Source organism: Ascaphus truei, chromosome 3, assembly GCF_040206685.1.
Source record: "Ascaphus truei isolate aAscTru1 chromosome 3, aAscTru1.hap1, whole genome shotgun sequence".
NCBI classification, from domain to species: domain Eukaryota; kingdom Metazoa; phylum Chordata; class Amphibia; order Anura; family Ascaphidae; genus Ascaphus; species Ascaphus truei.
The window spans coordinates 358,382,171-358,409,319 of NC_134485.1; the positions used below are offsets into that span (position 1 = coordinate 358,382,171).

At 40.0% G+C, this 27,149-nt stretch overlaps 1 pseudogene; it reads left to right on the forward strand.

The window, feature by feature from the left end:
* The first annotated feature begins 1,679 nt into the window (after window positions 1-1,679).
* Window positions 1,680-26,910, forward strand: LOC142490765 (SCAN domain-containing protein 3-like; annotated as a pseudogene).
* The last annotated feature ends 239 nt before the right edge of the window (window positions 26,911-27,149 follow it).

Genomic DNA, 27,149 nt, shown 5'->3' on the forward strand with positions numbered 1-27,149 from the left:
TTTCTCCATTGAAGTCAATGAGCCCATAGACTTTCAATGGGAAACCGCCGCTCTCCCTCTCGGATGCCATCTGCTGGTCTTCTCAGGAACCGGACTTCGCAGCAAGATTCACCATTAAAAAGCATTGAGCCCTAATGGCGGCATATGGGAACCTGCAAAATGGTGCCTGAAAAGGCAGGAAAACTTCACAAAGAGCTATAATCATTAAAGGACTATTAACCCTTGTGCTCCCGGATGGATTCTAGTGTGTGTGTGATGCAGACACTGATTAACAACAAACCAGGGGGGAACAGGGAATATACATTTTCAGGTTATGAGAAGGGTTAAATCACACGTCTGGGCCCCAGCCCAGTTAACCCCTTGTCTCCCTGGTGAGGTTAGAGAGTGGCCAATTGGGGTGTAACCCCTTTAATCCCGGGCCAAATCCTCTCCATCGTCACAATGATTTTTTCCAGGAGAATAAATATGGAAACTTGAGTGAACCTCATTGTGGTTGCCAACATAAAGCTGTCACATCATTGTAAGAGCACATTGCAGCTTATGCTTGTGTGGCCCAGCAGCCATCATTTCAGGGGTCCGCAGAATGTTGAGTGCAGTGGTTCAGCTCCATAGGGAAACTCATTTCATCTAAGATAAAATACTTGATTTTGACAGTAATTGCTGCTCTAAGATACCTCAGGCAATGAAACATCACTGGCTCAGGCACTGTCTGGGCTCCTATCAGCAGAGCATACAGTATGCTATATTGCCTTCAGACTAAGCAGAGCAATGCTGGGTTCCCCCACTCCTCTTCTATGAGAGACTATTGCAATAGGATTGATATTCCTTTGTAGGATTTTGGGTCTATTTCTAGTAATGATAAGACACAAATGCATGGCAACAGTTGTTAATACACATCCATCCAGCACTTTGTTTCCATAGTTAGACGAAATCTTGAGATACCGTTATGCTATCATGTATTCATTTTTAAATCTGCTTTCACCCAACATATCCATAGGGTATCCTGGTGCCCACCATACATCCACAGGAATATATTCAGGCATTCAGAAATGTACAGGTATTCTGTGACACCTATTTAATATGCTGTGAAGTTCCCTTCCAGGGCAGGAGAAGAGTTTAGTTACATTCAAAGAAATGGCACTGAAATCTCCTCCAGAGTGGAAAAGCAGCTTTACAACATAATTAATAATGCACTGGTTCTTATAATGCCCCTCTTCTCTTGGCCCTGTGCCAGACAAGGCAACAATACCCACTATATTTAGAACAAAAAAAATATTTGGGACACTCACAATAGCCAAATATAGAAAACTATTATCACAAAAGAGTTTACTTATCTTCATGGGATGCATGTTGGAGCATTAAGGTCACCACACAAGCCCAGGGTAATATTGATAGACGATCAAGTAGTTTATGGCTTTCTCTAGTTCATCATTAAAAAATGTGTTTAATTTACTTCATCTAGTAAACAAAAGAATAAAAATGGGAGATTTTTTATAGCAGAGCCAGGGCTGGCTGGAAATATTGCGGGGCTTGGTGCAGATGTGGTGCAGGGCCTCTAATCTTTTCCTTCGCCAGCTCTTCCTGCTGAGTCGCTCATCATAGTGCTGCAATGTCAAATGGCATTGCCATGACAAAGGGACATCACATGACAAGGCGACACCTTTTGATGTCACGGCGCCATGATGAAGGATCCTGCAGGAAGAGCTGCAAAGGAGAAGGTAAGAAAGTTTCAGAGGTCCTGCACTCTCCCCCAGCAATCAGTTTAATTGTGGGGAAGAGCTTGGGGCCTCTGTTACCACGTGGCTCAGAGGCATAGGCAGTCTTAGCGCCAATCAGCACTACGTCCAGTCCATGGTGGTCCAAGAGAGATGCAATACTTAATGTTATAGACATCAAAATGGTGCACGCCCCACATTCAGGTTGTGGTGTCTCAGTAAGGACAGCCCACATTAATACATCATCCAGAGCCAGCCGCCAGCGTCAATAGCAACATGGACTGGAAGTAGCGCTGTTTGGTGCCAAGACTGGCCGTGCCTCTGCTATAAAATGTCATTATGTACTACACTGTGGTAGGTGTTCGCCAAAGAGCCAAAATGTCGCCAATTTTTTTTTTTTTTTACTGGATAAATTAAATTAAACACTTTTTCATTAAAGAACTTGAGTGCGCCGGGGACTTTTTAATCTTTTATCAATATACCTAATGTTTATTCCCAGCAATTGCATTAACGACCCCTGGAATGTGCCTTGATTTAAACCATATGTTCAATTGTAAACATTTTAAAACCAAATAACATAATAGGCGAACCACAGGAAGGGGGGAGGGAGGGGGTGGGGACGATTAGCCATTTTTGTTGATGGAAAAAACTATGCCCAAAACATAACCCTCTTATTTGCTAAAACTTCCCCCCAAACTTTCACTGTTGCAATTATAGGGAACATTTCTAGCAACATAAGATTCTTCATTAAATTTTCCTTTACCCACATCTGGCCACTTCCCTCCAAATGTAAAGAGAAAGCAGAGGCGCTCTATTGTGATGATAAAGCAATATGTTGAATAAGCGATGGTGATTCTTCAGACTGCCAACAACTATCAGACTCAGAAAACACATATTTTAAACAAAAGGAACAGGAACAAAGACGAAGGAAATATGATAAACAGAAACATCAAACACGTTTTAACAAGCAACACCCTAACAAATTTAGGGGTGAGAATGTAGGGATAGATACAAGAGTCAAAGAGTCCATTATAACACAGAACGGGAGTCTAGCTATGACACCAGGGGTGAGAGAAAAATATCTCCTTTTAAAAGCTATTCAGATGGAAGAGACAGAAGTACTGACACAGGGAGAAGCCCAGTTTGGGAAAAGGTACCCAAAGGGAAACCCAATGTGTCTTTTTTTTAGACAGGGCAACTACATCAACTGTGAAAATACAGAACACATTTTTGAGTTTAGGGGATCCAGGGAGAATCAGTTACACAAACAAAAATACCAACAAAAAAGAGGTTTAAAGAACAAAGAGGAAGAAGACCAGCCCAGAAGAAGAATGATATCGCATTAAAATCTAACTTTAATCTGAGCAAAAAAGTTCTAACACCTTCCCAAAGCAAGATTATTGCTAAAAGGTTAAACTTTGCTCCCTCGGTAGGTCCGAATGAGTTTCACATCTTTGTGAACGCCAATAAACTCTTAAGGAAATTAACTGTAAAAAGATTTTTTCTAAACCAGGATGCCCTGACTAGAGAGAATAGATTTTCTAGGCCCGACCTTGACACAACCCCCCCCCCCTCCAACACATGCTATATCTACTTATGTAGATTCTAATGTTTTTCAACACACAGACCTGCGGAACAGATCCAAGTTTTATCCCAGCGGTAATAAAGGTAGTTATTTGGAGGTGTTCCACAGGTCAATCCAAGAGGATTTTGAAAAAGTAATAAAGGAAAGGAATACATTTAATGATAACCTTACAAAATCAGAAAAAATGTCACTTAAAGAATTGATGGATGATAAATCCATTGTCATAAAACAAGCAGATAAAGGGTGGGGTGTCGTTATTAAGGACAGAGAATATTATTTAAAGGAAGCTAAAAGAATATTGGGTGACACTACTACATATGATGAACTTGATAAAGATCCCACCTCTTCTTTCAAAAGGGATTTAGAAAATGGAAAGTCTCCTGGCATTCTGAATGATACAGAATTTTAATATCTTAATAAGGAGAAACCAATGATGGCGATATTTTATTTTCTCCCTTAGCTACATAAAAATGACCAAGAACTGTATCATCAGTGGTATAAACTCATTGACTTCAAATATATCAGAGTATATTGACTATTTCTTGCAGAAATATGTAACTGAGAAGAAGTCGTATATTAAAGATACCACACAAATAATTAACATACTGGCAGGTTTAGAGTGGCATAAGGGCTACACCTTAGTTACATGTGACGTGACTTCCTTATACACAAGCATCTCACATACAGATGGATGTGAAGCAGCAATAAGGACTTTGGAAAAAGACTGTAATATTTCGAAAATTCAATGTGATTTTATTGTCGAAACTATAATGTTTGTTCTAACACATAACACTTTTTGGTTTAACAATAAATATTTTCTCCAAAAATGTGGAATGGCCATGGGACCAGATTCGCACCGAGTTATGCCAATTTGTTCATGGGCATGTGGGAAAATGACGCCATCTGGTCAGACCCTACATTCGGTGCAAGCCTGGTCCTCTGGAAAAGATACATCGACGATATTTTGTTTGTTTGGAAAGGGGACAGTGATGAATTAATGGCCTTCCTATATTATTTAAATAACAATTCTCTGAATTTAAAATTGACATCACAAATTAGTGATGTCCAAATTAATTTTCTGGATTTAACAATCTATATCAAAAATGATATGATCAATACGAAGACCTTTTTTTAAAGAGTTGATTGTAATAATTTTATCCTCCAGAAAAGTTGCCACCATCCAAGGTGGATTAACAATATACCGTTTGGTCAGATGAGACGTAGAAGGAGAAATTGCTCAAATTATGATGTTTTCAGAGAACAAGCAAACATTCCAAAAGAAAGATTAATTGAAAGAGATTATATTAGAGCACATCTAGAGAAGGCCATAATCAAAACACAACTATTGGATAGAAACACCACACTAGTCCAGAAAAACAAAAACAATCCAGATAAGGAGTATAACACGTCTTTCATTACCCAGTACAATAGACAGTCAGGAAGAATTACCAATATAATTTAAAAACATTGGCATTTGGTGAGGAAAGATCTGATTTTGGGTAAAACTATTTTGGAACATCCCAAAATTATCTTTAAAAAGCTCCCAATCTAAAAAACAAGTTGGTGCCTAGTGTTTTTTATACAGATTGTAACGCATAGCTCACCACAAACGAAGCGCGACCATAGGGGTGAGGTAGGGAATTGAGTAACGCCAACCCACAGCCACGCGGGTGTTCCTAGAATGTAGATTGGTCATGCAAGCCAGGTCAGGAGTATAGATGTGAGAGTAGTAGAGGGTACTTGCCAGATCAGGATTGGAGAGTAGCGGATCGTCGGGGTACGTAGCCAAGTTCAGGATTGCAGATATCGGATCGTCGGGGTACGTAGCCAGGTTCAGGATTGGAGAGTAGCGGATCGTCAGGGTGCATAGCCAGGTTCACAATTGGAGACTGGAGGAAGGTAGGTATGTATCCGGATCAGGAGTAGGGAGGTGCGGAGTCCAAGGTACGTAGCAGGCTCAGGCAGCAGCAGGATCAACAGGCAAGGCAAACAAGGCAAGGCAAACAAGGCAAGGCAGAAGATACAAGAACAGGATGTAACAAGCTACAGCGTCACACAAGACTATGCTCAGCAAGGAGTGTCTCAGACAAGAGGGTCTATAAAGGGAGATCCTCCAATGAAGAGCCAGGGCGGAACCAGGAAACCGAATCCTAAAGGCTGCAGGTGCACACAGGTGTGACCTATGATGCAGCCTGATCAGGAATGGAGGTGGGCCTGAACGTGCTCTGACCGGCGCATGTCACTGAGGTCAGAGGGCGGAGACCAGAGTGCAAGTCACTCCCATGCCGGTCCTGTCTGTCACCAGGATGGGGGCGGAGACTGGGGCATGAGTCAGAGGGGAGGCTGGATGAGCGCACTCGCCGCGCTCCGGAGCGGAGGTGGAGCCCACGGACGGGCAGACAGGCCGTGCAAGGTCTGCGTGTGCGTGACGGGGCCGTGAGACTGCGCATCCTGGGTGTCCATGGCAGCAGGTGTTTCAGGTGAGGAGACGGTCTCCAGCCGCCAGGATGGTGGATCCTCACACAGATAAGGAGAATTCTAACAACTTGCTCACTAAACCAATAGGTTTCTTTCGTTGTATTCTGTGTAAGGCATGCAAATATGGCTCCTTAGAGAAATCACAGTTCACGTCGCATGTAACAGGAGAAATATTTCCTGTTAAGCAATATCTCAATTGCAAAATGTCTTTTATGGTATATTTACTACAGTGCCCATGTGGACTCCAGTATGTGGGATGCACCTCACGACCTCTGAGGGTCTGCATACTGGAGCACATAGGCAATATACAGAAGAGACTCCTAACTCATAATGTTTCCAAACATTTTGCATTATCCATGGAGGGAATCCTATTGGACTGACATATAGGGCTTTGGAATTTGTACAGTCCAGTTGGAGAGGGGGAGATAGATTGACAAAGTTATGTCAACGAGAAACATTTTGGATATATCGTCTGAAAACTTTGGTCCCCCAGGGTTTAAATGTAGAGATAGATATTGGTGCTTTTCTTTTTTGAATATCTGTGTCTACTCACTTGGGATCACTTGTATCTACCTTTTTTCTGTCTTTGACATTCATGTTCTTTTATGCTTTGTAGTAATTATTGCATTTTTGTCATTTTTAGATATAATTTCCTCAATGGTCATTTGTTCCCTAGAATATTATTCTTTTTATCTAGATAAAGCATTTTACGTCAATTTTTATTAATTGTCACAACTGATATGTACTTTTACCTGTAGTGGTCATTTGCATTGAAGCTGAAAATAGTCCTTAGAAAATAGACTGTCCCATTTCTATCACATATTGAAGGTTGGATCTATTGTGCTATCTATTCTGTAAAATGATCTTTGCAATGTGGTATGATATGCAATTCAGATTTAACATTTCATACTTGTTTAATATAATTGCCACTACTGCTGTTAATTCATTCACATTACAGCTGACAACAGTACATTTGTGTTGTATAGACGGTTCTGTTTTTAATTCATATAGAAGGCTAGATATATTCAGCTATATATTAAGCAAATGATTTTATGTGGTATGACATGTATCAATACATTTTTTCTGGTAGGAGGATGTCCATGTAATACACTGGCGACACACTTTATTCGAGCTCGGCTAGTCCCACGAATTCGGGTATACCCGGGTGTATTGAGGTTTGTGACTGTTTTCTGCCCGAGTGCATTGAGGTATTTTCCAGGCAGGGATTGAAGCATTTTATTCCCGCTGGCTGCAATACTGCACAGTATATATATATATACTGCATTACTATTCATGAATTTATGCCATCTGGTAGACACGCGAAGCATTGCAGCCTATTAAATCCTAATCATTATCATTTAACAGATCAGCCGCCCGTCAGCCAGGCATGAACCCAGGCTGGGAAGGCAAACGCAACGGGGCTTGTCAGAGGTGAGGAGCAGCGCATTCCAGGTATCTGCCAGGTACATACTGGGTATTTGCTCGAATAAAGTGTGTCGGTGCAGTATTTCACAGTGAAGATTATATACCATTGTCCACGGGAGCTGTACTTGGACATATTCTCAGCATCAAGGCACCCTTGGTGCATATAGCCAATTAGATTTGGAGTTATACCCTATTGTGTTATACAACCTTGGGCTAAGATTAATTTTGTGGCATGTCTACCAGAGGAAATGTACATAGATTATCTAATATATATTCATTTTATTTTATTGTTCACAATACATGTATAATTTTAATATGTTTATTTGTATATTCACATTTTAATTTGTTAGCAAGGATATGACACTTTAATGGTGTAGATTTGTAATGATTAGAATAAATGTTGCGTTACAAGCTGAGTTGAGTCAGATGTGATTGACTAGGGTAAATTAGTCATCTGGTCACACATCGGAACATCACGGTTTCCTGACGAAGCAAATTAATTGCGAAACGCATTGAAACTGAGCCGTGACATTTTTGAGCTAGCTGAGCCACCATAGGACGCAGAGGAAGAACCTGAACCAATCAACATCCTGCGTCATCAGGAGACTTGCGCAATCCAGACTGAGACACGCTCTAATGCAGGCCACCAATGTCATTTTATCTATGTAAGTACAGAGTGCTGTACTATACTTTTTTGTAAATACATTGCTTTTCATACAAATTTTCTCTGTGTATGATATCTGAATGCGAGGGGAAGGTACTACACCATAAGAAGGGGTTCCATTCTTGGTCTCAACTTAAGGATAGATGTCCCCTTGGCAAGCATACAAGTTCTGAAGTTGGAGAGGAGAAGTCTATTTCCCTAAAGATACCTTTACAGGTCCACGTTCACTTTGGGCCATGTGAGTAGTGGCATTGATCTGATCTACTGACTTTATGAACAGTAGAATTACACTATCGTTACTATATTGCACTATTTGCATTTTCTCTTTTACATGATTCTGCGCTCCCCATATACTTCAATCAACACTTCCCTACAACCCAATAACCCTTTTTAAAAAAAGCCCCCAAACCAACTGATGCATTTGTCAATAATTAAATATCTGAATTTGAAACAAATTCCTCTTGCCAACAAGAATGGCCGTGATACTGTAACACAAATGCATCTCAATCTCTCAGGTACACTTTCAAAATGCTAACCAATCTGACATGATGCTGCGAATTAGTTAACCCTGCTGTTTCTGCTGCTAAAGGCCTAGCAAAAATTCTGCCCATAGGTATTACTCTGCAAGCAAAATTGAAATGCCCAACTAACGATTGTAACTGATTCAAATTTATCTTAACTGACAACGTTAAACAGATTATACCGCATCATTTTACAATCTTTTCAAATGATAATCTAAATTACATGGAAATGAAATCTGTTTCTATTCCTAAGAATGTAATGCTAGACACAGGCCTACTGTCTTTTCTATTGCCAAAGGAATACCACATTTCTTTGCCAACCATTGGAATGTTACTAAAAGCTCGAAAAATTCCTCACTCTCTTTTGGGCCAACAAACAAAAAATAGTGAAGAGCCGATTTGTCTCAAATTCTGTAACCCACTGTAAAAAAAAAAAAAGAAGAAAAAACATCAAAATGAAAGCATGACAAAGCACATCCCATAGGAAAAAAATTATAAAAATAAAAAAGGTTCTAAAACTGAAAGCCTAATAAATTTAAACAAGCTGGATTAATAGGTAATAACCTAAATGCTGCTTTTATATCAACCGTAGCCATTAATGCTCCCTTTCCACACTTTCAAACTAACCCCACTGCCTGATTAAACGTGGCATAAGACACATGACATGACTCTTTTCCAACTCCATCATTTACTGATAAACCCTTAGGATAAGTTAAATGATGTATCATCCTAAATGCCCCTTTTTCCTTCTTGGGAAGAAAACCCAATAGAGATACCCCACAATCCTCCAATGGAGGTGAATAAAAAGGACCAGCTATTCTCCCCAAATATAACTGTTTATCTAACTTTACTAAAACTATACTACTATGCATAACTGCAGACGTTAAGTTATCCGACTTCTCTTCAAACTTATTATCCACTGACGGTATCCAAAATCCTCATGAAAACCTTCTAATAACAATTTAGCATTTTCTATCTTAGGATAAATTTACATCCAATAAGCCATCTCTTCTATTTTCACCAGAGTCCTCGCCTTTTCCCAATGACTTTCTACCCACTCAATTTTAAGATATACCTATTCTAAAGCACCGCAACGCTGAGTGACTTTTGTGACATTGCGCATTCATGTCGGTATTGTAAGCCAACTGCCACCTGCACTGTGATTCATTAAAAACCCAACATATTTCCCCTCTGAAACCCGCCAGCCCTGTTGGATTTCTTTGTCAGCCGGCTGGCTTCTGTCATGACATGGACAACCACAGATCAATATCTTTCATTCCCCAAACCAGCTTTGAATGAATAGACAGCTTCTGGCGGAATTCCTCGTATTAATAAAACCAAGCTACCCCGCCAAACCTTCTGCAAGCATCTATGATAATATCTATTTGCATAAAGCAGCAAAACGTGACAAATCAAAAATATTTTTTTTATTGAAATCAATTATGTAGTATTAAAAAATACTGTCTGCATTTTTTTAAAACTCGGAATACCATTTTGAACGAATTTTTAATTTACTGGTCATTCTTTGGTACAGAAACCATTTAGAAAGTCATATCCACTTCCTCTTTTGAAACAGGCTCTGACACACACCTTTTTCAGCTCTGCCCTTTGGCAACTAAGTATCACAAACAGATCAGTTGCTGTTTTCCAAACAGCAGTCTATTGATCTGAAAGCTGTAACAATAATGTGTTACACTTAGTAAAATAATGTTACATATCAGCTGCAGCAATTCACAGACAGCAGCACAAAGTTAGAATGCTTTACATAAAAAAATAACGGGGGAATGTATTATTGATGCTTTAAATAGGGCATGACAACATTACAACTGTTTTTCCCCTAACACACTCACATAAATAGAAAATACTTGAAGCTATTGAAATATCTTGGGGACGTTTTTTTTTCTTCTTCTTTTGATCCCTCACCAAATCGCTTATCACCTTTTAATCCCTTTATTGGTAGTAAAGAGAAAAAATCTATATAGAAGTGGTCCTCACTATCCGTCGGTCCGTTATCCGTCGAACGGATTATTCGACGCTGGATAATGCATTCTGCGTAACGCATTATCCAACGTCGGAACGTATTATCCGACGCTCACCGCCGCTGATTAACATTGATCCGCAATCTGACGGTCCGCAATCCGATGGCGGTTTGCGGGATGGATTCCGGCAGATAACCGAAGACCGCCTGTACTCTTTTCTTCCATATGTTTTCTTTAACCGTTAACGAAAGATGCATCCCTAACAGGGTAGTTTCACACCCAACTGCTTCTCTGAAACAATATTCACTACTTTTAGCATCCTGTTCTTTAATACCTGCTGGTTTATCCCAAACTTTTGATAAAGGAACATGAAACACATCATTATTCAATTTTTTAAAGCGTGCCTGGATAGATCCCATACCTCAGCTTTAAAATTGTTAAACTTCTCATGCTCACCACTCAGCTCCTTCCTTTCAGTCAGGATAGCACCATACTCGTTATTTACTGTCAAGTCTTCCTTGCGTCCCTTGCTTCATAGCGGAGCCCTGATTTTCCTTCTCACAGACTGCTCCCTACTTGTGCTGGCCCCGGAATACCTTCCTGCTTCGAAACTTGCTTCCTCCTGAACTTCTGCTGCTTTCCTGGATTTTTTAGGCTGGAATCCCTGTTTACTCTTCTTCCAAGGCTGCCCTCTTTTCCCCTCTGGTGATGCAGACTGTCTCTTCCTCTGTGGTCCCATATCCATAAGCCTCTGTGCTGCTCTATCCCTCCTCGCCACTAGAGGGCTTGCTGGTGGAGTACTTTTTCTTCCACCACAACCTCAGACTCCTCTTGCCCTGATTCCTCCTCCTGTGCTGAAGAGCCCAGGAGACAGGTAAGTGACATTTTTTATTATTCTCTCCATTTGTTTGATTTCTTTACTTTTATTAACTTATGTTAGTGGGTTGGCCGCCAGAGTGGGCGGAAAGACAGTAGCAGTGTGCAAAGTGGGAAGTCTGAGCCAGCACTTTTTTTTAAACACCCCTTATAGATTGGAAACGCCAGTGAGACAGGAGGTTAATAGGGACAGCTTACCCTACTACCGGAAGCCCACCAATGCCTATATTTATTTTATGGCTGAATTCACCATATGACCGCCGCTCCCACAGACGTGCGCTTCCGGGTATTTTTCAAAAAGTGGCTTAAACTATTAACCCCTGCACCTACTTATATACACTTGAACCGTATAGGAGGTCGTGCGCTGACCACTGCCCAATCACTGCCCAATTCACACTTAAGACCAACCTACCACCAGCTGACAAGCGGCACTAACAGCCAATCGGTGGCTGCCAAATTATTCTTTGTGGCCAACATCTGCACAGACATGAAGCCCCAGGCTAAAGGACTTTGAGCAATAATTAACCAAGTACCTATGATATTAAAAATATAATACTGATTCTCTCAAAGCATTGATGAGGTGTACAAGTGCTATATTGCCATATTGCTCTCGCTGCAGTGTATAGCCTAAAACTTCAAGTTACCAAATACATAATACAAACAGATACATTTTAAGGTTAATTGTTCATGACAACAACGTCAGTAGGTTTCTATTGTTGGGTCATTCAATATGGATTTAGTACCCAAATGATACAGTATGTAGACAGAGTCAAACACTTCTGCCCAAATAATACAGAAACAGCAATAATTCCTGCCACAATTTTATTCCACCCCGGGAGTCCCTGTATCAAGAAAATTAATGTAGCTTATTATAATTTGAAATGCTTCACTACAGATGTTTAATGGAATACATTTGTTTAATCTGTAAAAGATCATTATCAGCCATTATCCTACACTAATTTATAAGGCCACATATTATTTAAAAAAAATGGTTCCAGTTAAATAAATGACATAAAACCAATATTTCACTGTAGTAACATTTACAGTACATGAAACACCAGTAATAATTTTTAATTGCTAATAGAGCTGACAGTATACACAGTGCTTCCCATGGTATGATTTACAGTCACAATACATTTCTGCCTCATAGAATTTAAAGCGGCAGTTCAGACTAATCTGTTGTTTTTTTAATTAAATTAATGTTATTTGATATAAATATTAAAACATATAAGCAAAGAAAACCTACGTGACCTTGTGTAGAGGTGATAATCCTCCTGGTAATTAATACCTTTTCGCTTCTGTCAGGAACGCTAAAACCTGACCAGGAACTTGCAGTCTGAGTGTCTCAGAGGTCTTGGGACATCTCTGTCTGAGTTTCAGTGTTCCTGACACAATGGAGAAGACATTGATTACCGACACGTTCACCACCTCTACCGAAGTTCAGGTAGATTTCTTTGTGTATGTGCTTACAGTATATTAGTTACATTAGATAACTTTAAAAATTACATTGAGTAGGTTGAACTGCCCCTCTAAAAGATCATGTTTGGTTACTTGGAAAGAGAGAAAAAGTGACCTTTCAGCGGTCACAAGGAGTTTTAAATGAAAACAATCTTGTCGACAAGAGAAGGAACACAAAGCACACCAGGAGAAGTATAACATTGTATTTGACAATAATAAAAACAGATATTGGTTGCGTCAGCTATGGAAGCGCCAACGTGGTGAGCTATTGTGTGTCTGCACAGGCTTCGTGGGACACCGGACAATTCAAAATAATGTAATCCTTTCCGTAATCTAATGTAATAGCTTTTTTTATATGTAACAGGGTATGTCTATTCTGCCTGTCTTTCCCCGCCCTGTTATGTAAGTTCCTGCTAGCTTAAGGCTGTAAGAGGTTAATTCTGTGGGCTTGTGACCCCCCTACATGCTCCTCTCTGATGGACAGAAGTAAGGTGGTGACTCATGGCCTGTGTAAGCCTATCAGGGATAGGTATAGACCATGAGCCCACCCCTTCTGGATCCTGATGAGGGGCAGTGCCAAATTTACTCAGTCCTGCTCTGGAGGAGGAAGAGAGCATTAGAGCTTTGAGTCTCTCCCATCTGGGATGAGCATGCTCACCCCCAGTCCTTGGGGCTCAGGGACCATCTGATTAGATCAGCACCTGTACTAGCTGGGCCAAGCATCATCCAGAGGCCTGGAGCCTCTGAGACCTTGCACCGCTGTAAGATCATCATGCAGTGACTGCTTGAATAAAGACCCCTTGTTCTATTATACACCTGCCTGGACTGAGTCAGTGAGAAGGTGTGTGAGAGTGCTTCAGAGGGAACTGCTCCTGGTACTTCCAGGATACCCAATAAAGCTGGAGGCACTGACACGGAACTCAGATGACATCAAAAGCCTGTCCTGGTCTCCATTACTACACATAAAAACACAACAGACTGGACGGCGCTCCCTGATAAGGTACTATAGCATCACCTAGTGGTGAAAGACTGAAAATCTCAATAGTATAGGTAATATGCAAAACAATGGATAATTTAAAACAGTAAATGATGAAAACCAAAAACATAAATAAATAATAAATAGTAGATCAGGAGACCATTCAACCTCATACAAAGAAAGGTCAATTTCTTCCAGGAACGTGGATACACAGGGATGAGGGAGTGTGTCACGACAGGTACAGTCATAAACAACCAATTCTGGTTGTAGTCAACAGCAGCGTAGCCAGGCTTGGTAGATAGGGTAGAATAAGGGGGGGGGGGGAGAACAGAATGGTCACACTCCTGACGAAGCAAGTGATTGTTCATCTTGCAAAACGCATTGAGTGGAAGAGGAGAGGAGGAGGAACTCTGTGACAGCCGGGAAGTGACGTCAGACGCCGTCGGGAGTCAACAACGCGAGTACCCCAGCGGCCGCTTGTGGGGAATCAGCCCTTTCTGTTCTCCTCCCCCCCCCCCCCCTACCTTATTCTACCCTATCTACCAAGCCTGGCTATGCTGCTGTTGACTACAACCAGAATTGGCTGTTTATGACTGTACCTGTCGTTAACACACTCCCTCCCCCCCTGTGTCTCCATTACTACACAGACAGCTCAGATCTCCTGAACCTCACAGGTATGCCTCAGCATCACACAGTAACAACAGAGGTAAATCTCCCAGAGGCTGGGGGAAACAGTGCTACATATATATCCAGTTGTACGAGATTACTCCAGATTTTCTAAACTAATTGTATGCAGAAATCACTCCCATAATAATAATTACATGTCACATGTGTGTTATTAGCTAGCAGAAATGGACAAACTTATGGAAATTCAGACCAAAACATTATTTTTCTAACGTTCTCAAAAAAAGTTAGAAATACTGTATTAGAAAAAGTTATATTGGACTTTTAAACCAACATTTTTTTAGTGACTTTGTCCAATTTCACTAGAGCATTTAATGTTAAAAGGTAAGAAGCCTTTTATTAGAGGCAAGATCTCTAAACTTGCTAGATCCATTTGAAAAAAAAATGTGTTTACTTTTTCTCAAAATGTTGCTATTTTTAAACTTTTTTGAACTTCAGTAATATCTAAAAAGTTCAAACAGGCAATTAAACACTTTGCAGTGAATGTTAACTTTGGCGATAAATTAGACCATCTAACATATCTATGTGCAAAACAATGTCATATAAATTGAGAACTGTCTTATTGATATTTATACTTCTTTAACATTGATTAAAGAAAGGAGCTATATTAAGTGGGTGGTGTTTTTTTCCATGTGTGATTTTCTGGGTTCTGTGTAGATCTAGTGATTGTAAGAGATGATGATACTAGAAATTTAAATTTCTCCAGACCAATAACATAGCCTTATTTTGTGGCACTGCTGAGTGATTTGGGCCCTATTTAGCTCATTTGTATCTAGTTTTGCATAGTTAAAAATAATGGCAATATTTTTATGGGAATGAGACATGGTTAGCCCCTCAGTGTCTTAATGACGTACTGTACAGAGTAGGTCATGAAAAGTTCCACCCAGGAGGCCCTTTTGAAGTACACAATGTCATGACCTTATGCAAATTTTCTAGGAGCTGTCCGCAATCAGTGCTGAACGTGGACTTCACTTTCGCTCTGGCAACCGAAACACGGAAGGCTCAGTGTCAGAGGGTTCATGGCCACGGAGGTGGCAGGACTATCTGGCACTGAAGGGGTTTATAGTGCATTCTTTTCTTTAGTGAATATGGCATTACCACACGTATAGCGAGAGAGAGAAAAGAGAAACGCGCAGGGACACGCAATAAGTTTACTTGGGATAAAAACACGGTAAAAACAGTAATGGCTTTACAGGAAATCAATTCTTTATCGAATATATCACCCAAGTGTAGCTCAGATGCTGATTGAGGACGCTCTGCAAGGCACTCCAACACGCCTGTGTTGCTACTCAAAGCAGAAAGGATGGGGAAAGGTAAGTAGGCACATCCTAGATGAAATCAGCCCAGGTATGACCCCAGCACAAGCGGCCTCATTCAGAGAGGGTTGATAAAAAATATCCCCAGGGAATTTAAAATGACTGTTTTTTGGGTGTTGCTATCATGGTATTCAGAAAGGCTCGATTACCAGCGATAGCAAAAATTCCCAAAACGGGCGAGTTGCTGCCAGCGAGAGCATCGAGCCTCTGAAAAGGCCTTAACCGGCGATTCATTTCTGCTGCAGAGAGAGCGGCTCTGAGAGAGCTGCCTCTCACAGCTGAAATGTCGGCCGAAAATTATTTATTGAAATATACATTTCTTTAATAGTGTAGAGGTGCAGGGGGTCTCCGGAGCTGAACCACATTGGTTTTATGTCCGGGGACCACCTGCTTCCCGAGATACAGGCACCTTTATGGGGTGCCGGTATCTCTTATGCAAGGAAATGTCCCGGTCACGTGACGCAGGACATTTCAATGCAGAGGGATACCGGCACCCCATAAAGGGGCCTGTATCTTGGGAAGCAGGGGGTCCCTGGACCTGAAACCAACGTGTTTCAGCTCCGGAGACCCCCTGCAGATCTACACTATTAAAGAAATGTATATCAATAAATATTTTAATAAACATCAATACACGCCCCCCCCCCCCTCCGCCCAAACCCATACAGTACAGTAGTGTGCTAAATAACTATTATCCAGATATGGATAATAGATTATTTGCCCATTATTAATCACGGCATTAGCATTCAAAAATAAAGTAAATAAATACAGTTATACTTACCACAACAGCAGGTCCCTCTGTCCTCCGTAGCAAGAAAGCATATACAGTATACAGTACATAATAAAGACATTCTAATGGCCCCTAAACCCTTAATTACCTTAGCGGTTACTAACCGCTATAGTCATTAAGGGGTTAACCCACCCTGACCCGATACAAATCCGGGAGGCCTAAGCACCCACCCCTGACTGACTATGCCCACCCTGTACCCATTGAGTAGTATAGTGGTACATCATACCCATATAATAATAATAATATGGGCATGATAAGCCTCTATAGCACTCAATGGGCACCCTAATTACAATACATTAATACACAATACACACAATAATAAAACCTAACTAAACTCCCAAAAAACACACTTCACTAAATTAAAACCGTAGCCAGCTAATCCAATGAATACAAGCAGTAACAACATCAACAATGAATTAATTAAACCATTACCCAATCAAACCAATTAATTCCTAAACCTACTCAAAATGAATAGTAGCACTAACCAATCCAAACAATGAATTACTCCAACATTAATGAATGTAACCATTAAAAGACAAAGAAATAAATTCAAACAATCTCTGAAGCAACCATAAAACACATTAGCTAACATAATATAACATTAAGTACAAGCGAACACCAATCGCAAACCTTTTATTACATTAAGCATGAACAAACAAACAATCACATCCACATAATAAACTGCAATGAAAAAAAGCAACAGCAATAACAAGCGAGAAATGCCCTCCAAATATTGGCATAATAATGTATTAATCTGTACCCTAAAGAGGTACAGATTAATATATTATCAGTCAATGTGCCTTCCCCCAAAAAATCAAAAAAACATATCCAAAGAATAAACCTGTAAAAAGAGAAATTTACAAATATTGAATATATTACTTAGCATTAAAAGTGGTGGCCCTTCCGACTCCTGGGGTAACAGGAAGCTCACGTACCTTGAAGCCCTCCAACAGCATCCGATGCCATCCGCCATGAGGATCCGGATCAGGTACCCCAATCTTCTTTTTTTCTTTCTTTAATCACCTTCTTCTATCTTCATCTGTAACCATTTCTTGATCTTCTTTATCTTCTTTCTTCATCTGTCAATCCAAAATACCCCATGTTAAATCCCAACCGATGTTGTCTCGTCGGCTTCATGGGCTCAAATGAGGCGTCACGGCCTTAAATAGGGCTTGTGACGTCGCATTTACCCTCAAAATGGTTAACAGCCACCTGATTGGCTGGCATCATTCCCTTTAACATGACGTCACTAAATCCAAGATGGCCGCTGTGTCACAAGGTATTTCAGCCAATCAGAGTGTGGAATTGGTTCCCACGATCTGATTGGCTGAAATACCATGTGACGCCGGCTTCGTGACGTCATCTTAAAGGCAAATGAAGCACAGCCATTCTGATTGGTTGGCATCATTCCCTTTAAGTGACGTCATGTCAAAAAAATAAAAATAAAGTCGGAACATGGTTTGAACAGCCAATCAGATGGCTGTTAACCATTTTGAGGGTAAATGTGACGTCACAAGCCCTATTTAAGGCCGTGACGCCTCATTTGAGCCCAAGAAGCCGACGAGACAACATCGGTTGGGATTTAACATGGGGTATTTTGGATTGACAGATGAAGAAAGAAGATAAAGAAGATCAAGAAATGGTTACAGATGAAGATAGAAGAAGGTGATTTAAGAAAGAAAAAAGAAGATTGGGGTACCTGATCCGGATCCTCATGGCGGATGGCATCGGATGCTGTTGGAGGGCTTCAAGGTACGTGAGCTTCCTGTTACCCCGGGAGTCGGAGGGCCACCGCTTCTAATGGTAAGTAATATATTCAATGTTTGTAAATGTCTCTTTTTACAGGTTTATTCTTTGGATGTGTTTTTTGATTTTTTTTTGGCACATTGACTGATAATATATTAATCTGTACCTCTTTAGGGTACAGATTAATACATTATTATGCCAATATTTGGGGGGCATTTCTCGCTTGTTATTGCTGTTGATTTTTTTCATTGCAGTTTATTATGTGGATGTGATTGTTTGTTTGTTCATGCTTAATGTAATAAAAGGTTTGCGATTGGTGTTCGCTTGTACTTAATGTTATATTATGTTAGCTAATGTGTTTTATGGTTGCTTCAGAGATTGTTTGAATTTATTTCTTTGTCTTTTAATGGTTACATTCATTAATGTTGGAGTAATTCATTGTTTGGATTGGTTAGTGCTACTATTCATTTTGAGTAGGTTTAGGAATTAATTGGTTTGATTGGGTAATGGTTTAATTAATTAATTGTTGATCTTGTTACTGCTTGTATTCATTGGATTAGCTGGCTACTGTTTTTATTTAGTGAAGTGTGTTTTTTTTGGAGTTTACTTATGTTTTATTATTGTGTGTCTTGTGTATTAATGTATTGTCATTTGGGTGCCCATTGAGTGCTATAGAGGCTTATCATGCCCATATTATTATTATTATATGGGTATGATGTACCACTATACTACTCAATGGGTCCAGGCTGGGTATAGTCAGTCCGGGGTGGGTGCTTAGGCCTCACGGATGGGTGAAGTGGGTATTAGCCCTAAGGATAGGTGTTTAGACCTTGCGGGGGGGTAGCGGTTGGGTTAACCCCTTTATTACTTTAGCGGTATTAACCGCTAAGGTAATGAAGGGGTTAACTCCCCCAGCAACCCCCCGCAAGGCCTAAACAGCCACTAAAGGCCGAATTCCCCCTACAGCCATCCTCGCTAGACACAGTATTGTATTGTATGTCTTTACAGTAAGCCTGGCACGGGTGTTTAACCCCTTCATTGCCTTAGCGGTTAGCCGCTAAGGTAATGAAGTTGCTGTAAATGCATTTTTCCTGCATCGGATGCATGCCGTGGGGGTCCGGAGCTGCTATTAATGGCTATCAGCTCCGGAGACCCCTGGCATCAATCCGAGGCAGGAAAAGGGCCTGATTTTTTCTAAGTCCCGACACATCGCAGCTCATCGAGGCATCTCCCCACCAATTTACCTAAAGTTTGAGGTGAATTGGATTTGGGGAGAAGAACGCCTTTTAGGGCTGCGATGGGCTGCGATAGGCCGCGACAGCCGACTCACGGGTATCTGAATCGCGCGAGTTTATGATCCTTCAGAAAATGGTCGATAAGCGGCTGATCGACGCTCAATTGGCGAATTTCTGTTGGTGATAAAATTTTGTGTCGATACAGGCCATTATCGAGCACTTATCGAGGCTTTCTGAATACGAGTAGCCATTTTGGTCGATAAGTGCTCGATAAGGGCCTTATCGAGGCTTTCTGAATGAGGCCCAGAGAGTCTTATCTCAACGAGAGAGGTGCTCTGCTTCCTCAGAGCTGGATCACTGTGACCAGAGGACTTGCTTCAGCATTCGAATTGTAACCAATCCGTCTCGATGTTCAAGAGAGACAGACTGTTCAGTCTCAGTGTGTCATGAACTTCTGGGTGTGCGAGACCAAAAAGTCCCACACTGCCTTTATGGGAGAAACTTCCCACAATGCCCTACGCGTTTCGTGGAGCTGGTCCACTTTTCTCAGGGATATGTTTCTGATGTCAGAAGGTTAGTCCCTTAAATAGCATCAGAGCGTAATTCATAGGTCAAGTTCCTCCTACCCCCATATGTAAAGGTGATTACAGAGACTATAAACAAACAAAGTACTTCAAGTCTATGAATAATTACAATCTGAATTTATCTATACTTTCAAGACAGTATTGCTTATAAAATATACATCATAAAGCACACAATCTACAAAAATAAATATACATGAATATATAAACACATTAATATATAAACCATATACAATAGAACTTATGCATTGGTGCAGAAACTCAAGTAAAAAAAAAAAGAAACCAAGTCCCGCTCCAAATATAGAGAAATTTCACCTTTGTGGGTAAAAGTCAGAGAAGTATTTAAAATACCACAGAGAATGTGCAACTTATTAGAGACTTCTATTTTTTTCCCTCCATTGTAGCCAGTTTTAGAGCTGTCTATTATACTGACAGGCAAATGATGCAAATTTGGTACTGAATATATTTACTGGAGTGCAACTGTTTCCAAACAGAAAAATAAATAAAGATTATCGGATTGTATCATTAGTATACACTAAAATACGAAACAGCGGATAAGATGAAGACTATCCACTGCTGAACTATATAACATAATGTATATTCAAACTAAGGGGGCTATGCACTAAGCTCCGAGCTTTCGCGCCGGGCTGAAAAAAATGAGCACGTCCGATAAAAAATGAAGCCGGCGGCGCGATTCACTAAGGCCCTCAGCCCATTTTTCACGGAGGTGCCCAAAACTGGCTTATCGTGCGTGCAATGTATTTCCCCCCTGCTAGCGTTCTTAACCTTTACGTGTGCTAGCTGATTGGAAAAAAAGCCGCTTGTAACATTTGCATGGAGATTTGCCATCTCCATGCAAGGCTGTTACAGGCGATCGTACAATAAATAAATACATTTTCATTATAGTGTACATGAACAGGGGGTCTCCGGAGCTGAACAGCGTTGGTTTCAGGTCCGAGGACCCCCTACTTCAGGAGAAACAGGCCCCGTTATGGGGTGCCGGTATCCCCTGCAGAATTTCAATGTCCCGGTCACGTGACGCGGACGCTTGAAAGTGCAGGGGATACCGGCACCCCATAATGGGGCCTGTATCTCCTGAAGTAGGGGGTCCTCGGACCTGAAACCAATGCGGGTCAGCTCCGGAGACCCCCTGCACATTTACACTATAATTAAAATGTATATTAAAAAAAGAATTAGCAAACATCAATACACGACCCCCCTCCCCCATCCGCCCTAACACATACAGTAAAATAATGTGCAAAATAACTATTATCCAGATATGGATAATAGATTATTTGCCCATTATTAAACACTGCATTAGCATACCTAAATAAAGTCAATAAAAACAGTAGCCAGCTAATCCAATCAATACAAGCAGTAACAACATCAACAATTATTTAATTAAACCATTAACCAATGAAACCAATTCATTCCTAAACCAACTCAAAATGAATAGTAACACTAACCAATCAAACCAATTAATTACAACAACATTAATGAATGTAAACATTAAAAGACAAAGAAATACATTCAAACAATCTCTGAAAGAACCATAAAACGCATTAGCCAACATAATTTGAGTTGGTTTAGGAATTAATTGGTTTCATTGGTTAATGGTTTAATAATGGGCAAATAATCTATTATCCATATCTGGATAATAGTTATGTTGCACATTATTGTACTGTATGTGTTAGGGGGGTGTATTTAGTTATAAATATTGTTTAATATTTTTGTTGGCACAACTTGGTACCGCAGGCCCGCGGGTACCCCGGGACTCCCACGGGGACCCTGGGACGGCCACGGGGTCAGCCGGGGACACCCGCCGGCCTGTTGTATTGGTTTTGCGCCTGCAAAAAGGTAGACAAATAATTTTTTCTAAGTCCAGCTTTTTTTATCACCTGCCTTTAGCTGGTGAGCTTTATTCAGCGCAACTTTAACGTATGATCAGTTTGCGTTGCTTAATGAATCCCGCAGAAGGGCAGGATTCAGCGCAAACAGCTGATCGTACGATCAAAGTTGGACTTAGAAAAAATTTCAAGGAAAAGCCCGCTTTAGAGCGCAAAGTGCCTGTTTGCGCGGCTTAGTGCATAGCGCTCGGCGGAACTTCACGTTCTAAGAGCACTTTGCGCTCTTAAAACGACTTATCACTGCTTAGTGCATAGCCCCCTAAGTATAATCAAGGTTAGGGAACAAACCCCTAACTTACCTAATCTTTAGAGGGGAGGATTCATAGTGATGATTCTCCTTTATCTATGAAGGAGAAGGGACATATGCCTGGGGAAAATGCTACCCATATTTAAATGTAATATAATACAAACTTTGGGAGTGGATTTTTCTGTTACCCTATCCATAGGGAGAGGAAAGCAAAGAATCTAGTTGGTGACTCATTAGTGAATCGCTATCAACAAGTGGAGAGGGGAAGACGGATATCTAAAGTTCCTAGATCCTGCATATATTAGATTATATGTCAAAAAGAGTAGAAAATAATCATAACAGCATTTATACTCTTTTTGACATATAGTCTCATATATGTAGGATCTACGCAGTTTAGATATGCGTCTTCGCCTCTCCACTTGTTGATAGCGATTCACTAATGGGTCACCAACTAGATTCTATGCTTTCCCCTCCTTATGGATAGGGTAACAGAAACATCCACTCCGAAAATTTATATTATACTACATTTAAATATGTTTAATTGTTCTTAGCGAGTCCCAGCACATTTCTCTTTTTTTCTCTCTGTATGCTCACGAGCTACCCGAGATCAGCTGTGGGGTGATTATACATGGAAGTAACCCTTTATGAGCCAGTCGGTTTAGGAATTTGATACTTTTTTTTTTTTAAACTTTTTTGAGTCTTCTTGAATATTCCCTTGGACACTTTATTTTTCTGTCTGTGTTTCATTGACACAGATTCAGCACCATGTTATTGTTATTACAGAAAGTAATATTTCTAATCTCATTTTCAATGAAGGGTTGCCTGGACTTTTTTTTCCTCATTGTTTATACATTTTTTTCACCTTGAGAAGTCATCATTGATGTCTCATTAGCTAAACAGTTAATGTTTCAGGATGTATGTACTGTACCACGTGCTTTCCAACCACGTTATTGTGCAAGGGGCTTATAAAAGGCCACATCAAACAAGAGATGAAAGATTAAGAGCTCCTAGACTAAAAAAATAAATAAAAGAAAGATTAAAGACGAATAATAAAGATTGTAGAAGAAGAGCTTTCAATTAACTTCTTTCAACATTCTCCTAACTTTGAGAATGGTTCATTGTGGAAGTCCAGGTTTCAAGGTCGTCAAATTGAAGAGTCCTCCCAGACTGTTTAGATTCAGCTTTTTTGAAGGCTGTAAGTTCTTTGCCATATCTGGGGGCCCATTGGATCGCATAAATTGACCCCTGTTAAGCATGAGACACTGCAAATTTGGAGGAGTAATTATTTGGGGGAGTAGGTATTTATTTTCATTGAAATGGTACGATAGAGGCTACCAAGGCTGTCATTTAGTTGACACAGTAAGTCTCTGTGAAATTGAAAGTATTACATTTGTAATGGTGTAAAAATACTAATGTTTATTTTGAAATAAAACATTAACTCATCTTGAAACAGAAAAAGGCAATAGTGGTATGCCATGTGGCTGTTTAATTGCACAGTGGCACCATCCACACACAACAAACTCTACAGCGTAACTCAGAGATAAAGGGAAAGGAGAGATATAGGTGCACTACTGTGCATTATAGGATGATACAATAAGCGGCGTACTTTCTATAGTAAGAAAGCAAAAGGTATAATTGCTTTTTTTTTTAGTTTTTCAAATAAAAAATTATATTATAATATTGAATATATTTTTTCAAACTACCCACGCCTCCCCTGAAATCCTTGTTACACCCCTATGGGAAGACGCGCAACACTGGTTGAGAATCCCCGTTGTAAAGTTTATATGGTGTCAAGAACAGGACTGTTACTTGAATTAATGTCATCATGGGCACCATACAGTATGTCTCAACTGTGTTATCGTTCAGTTAACAAGTCAGTGAATGTCGATGACCGCAACAGTGAATGAAAACTTTTGTACACATACTGTACCACAGAGAGCATAAAACAAATACTAAATAAATACATAATAATAATAACTATATTAATGTAAGTAAAAAAAATGGGAATATCATCAAGTTAAGAGGATGCTATACATTATAGTGATTCTGCAAATATAACAATATATATGAAATGTAAAATAAAAACATTCAATGTAAAAGATTAACGTTATCGTACAAGCAAAATATATGCCATATACAGTCAAGACATTATGGGTCAGCCCTGTCTGAACAAGATATATCATTGTGTGAGGATTCGCCATCCTGGCGGCTGTAGACCATCTCCTTACCCGAAGACCCCTGCCACGACAAACACTCAGGATGCACATCCCACGGTCCCGTTCCGCGCACGTGCGGACTATGCGCGGTCTGTCTGCCGTTCCGCGGGCTCCGCCTACGGTCTCCGCCCTTGCACTGGCGTGCGGCGGATTCGTTTGTCCAGCATCCCCTCTGACGCATGTCCCAGTCTCTGTCCCTGTGACGGACAGGTACGGCGCATTAGTGATGCATGCACCAGCCTCTGCCCCCTGACTTCAGTGACGCGTGCGGGTCGGTGTACAGTGATGGGGCAAAAAAGCATTCAAATGTAACAACAAGAAAAAAAACAGCACTTTTGACTAATGAATGGAGTTTATGCTACAATAAATGTATCAGTCCCCCACTATCTTTGTCAAGGCCACGTGAATGCAGTGTACCAAGCTATAAGTTCAGTTTCCATCTTAATTCAAGCCAAATACTGATTAGCCAGTTGCTTAGCAAAGAAATTAATTTATAGTTTTTTTTTAGTTTGAATGTACTGTATTCACACAGCATAGTGTCAAAAAATGAATCTTCATGGAAAAATATATATTTTCATAAGAACCCCTTATTGTAGCCAATGAAAGAGATAAATAAAAGCAAAGAAGCGAACATATTTGCTGAATTGAAACTGATCACATAATTGAGCACTTTTCACCAAATGACTTATTTACCTGCAATTTAATAAACTAAGATGGCAAGTAATTAGGAGATTACAAGACTCAAAAACAAAAAACAAAATCACCTAGCCTAGGCTGGCGAAAAGGAGAATTTGGCTATCTATGTCATGGCCTTGATAAATTGATATAAGATAATAAAGCCAATCTGGACTAGGTGGTCCAAGTTTAAAAAAAAAAAAACACATACTGTACATTATTGACCATGAATTTGCAATGCGTACCTTCATGTCTGCCATGGATTCATATTCCTAACAATTTTAGAAAAACCAAACACGTGCTACCAACCCTCTTGCATGCCAATGGGATTAGTTAGTGATGCCTTCCTGGGGAGAGGTAAGCTTCATATCTGTGGCACCTATCCCCTTGCTATTCATCATACAGTACCTTCCAGCCCACACTACAACAGCCCCTGCTTTTACAGTATGTCATAGAATCATTGAGGTGTATCACCTAGCCATGACCAACAGACCGCTAAGCCTTGAAAAAGGTCATATTAAGGAACAAAATCTTGGTTAATAAACGCACATGATTTTTTGGTAATCTCTGCCTGGAGTGCAACTCTGTTATTTCCTCTGTACATAGCTATACCGGTGATCGTAGTGGCGAGTCTGGCACCCAAACTATATGTGTTATGTAATAAGTTTTGTGATTTTAAGTGAACGCGAAAGTTTATTATATGTTATAACAGACCGCTAAGGCATTAATATAGAAAATTATATTTACAAAGTACAATACACACTTTTACAAAAATACAGTATATCATAAAATACAGTGCAGTATTTGTAGTGTGCACAAAAAGATGTCTGGAATTAAATGTGACTGTGTTAACATTTTTCAATCCATTAGTGTTTTTTAATTTTTTTCATTTTACTTGTTTCTTATCACAGATTATGAATATATGCTCATAACTCAATACCAACAACGTGGGCCCTTCTCTAGTGGATGTCCATAAATAAAAATAAATAACAAAATAATTTTTTCCTTCAGGGTACCTTAAGATGGTGACAAAAACCCCCCCAGAACCTTTGACAAAGCTTACATTAAGTATGGATTTATATACATTGCAAAGGATGGGATCCAACTTCCTCAGTGTGTTGTATGTCTAAAAAAGCTGAACAATGATGCTATGCTACCCTGTCGACTTTAACGACATTTGAGACAAAATAATGTAAACTGTATTAAAAAAAAAAAGGTGGAGTTTTTTGCTACAAATAGCAATTCCCTGAAGCCTATAAAATCGGACAGTACTGGAACATTTCATCTGGAATCAGCAAAGACTGTGAAAGCTTCGTATTAAATAGCCCTTCTAATCGAAAAGAAAAAGAAAAACCTCACACCATTGCAGAAACTTTCGTGAAGACTTGTATTCTGAGTGCTACCAAAATTTAGCTTGGAATGAAAATTGAGAAGAAATTTCACAAAATATCCTTGTCTGATTCTACAGTCAAGTGCCGAATTGATGATTTAGCTGAAGATATGAAACTTCAATTTTTGGAAAAGATCAAATCATCGCCCTTTTTTATTATTTGTTGTGATAAATCGACCAATGAAGGAAATTGTGCTCAACTACTTTTCTATGCTCGATACGTAGCTAAAGATAGCATGGAAGAAGAAACGCTGTTTTCTCAAGCCTTGGAGACCACCTCTAAAGCTGATGAGATCTCTGAAGCGGTGTTGAAATCCTTCAAAACGGGTGACCTGAATTGGAAGAAATTGGTTAGAGTTTGCACTGATGGTGCTCCAGCAATGCTGGGTTCACGACCATTGATTTACGGTATGCTAAAAATCCTGAAAAACATCATCTGTTTTTTGTAAGAGTCATACAGAGTAGACAGCACTCGATGAATCCGCCAAGAAAATTGGTAAGAATGTGGATGGTGCAACGGGAATAATGGGGGCCCCCCAACCCTCCCAAATAATGTTAGTACAAAATATATGGTTCCCAGCACACAAAGAGAAAGCAAACTGATAATCAGCAAAGGGTATTTATTTGATGTGTACGCAGGAAATACAAAAAATGTTGCAAATATAGACACTACTATAGGTGCAAAAAG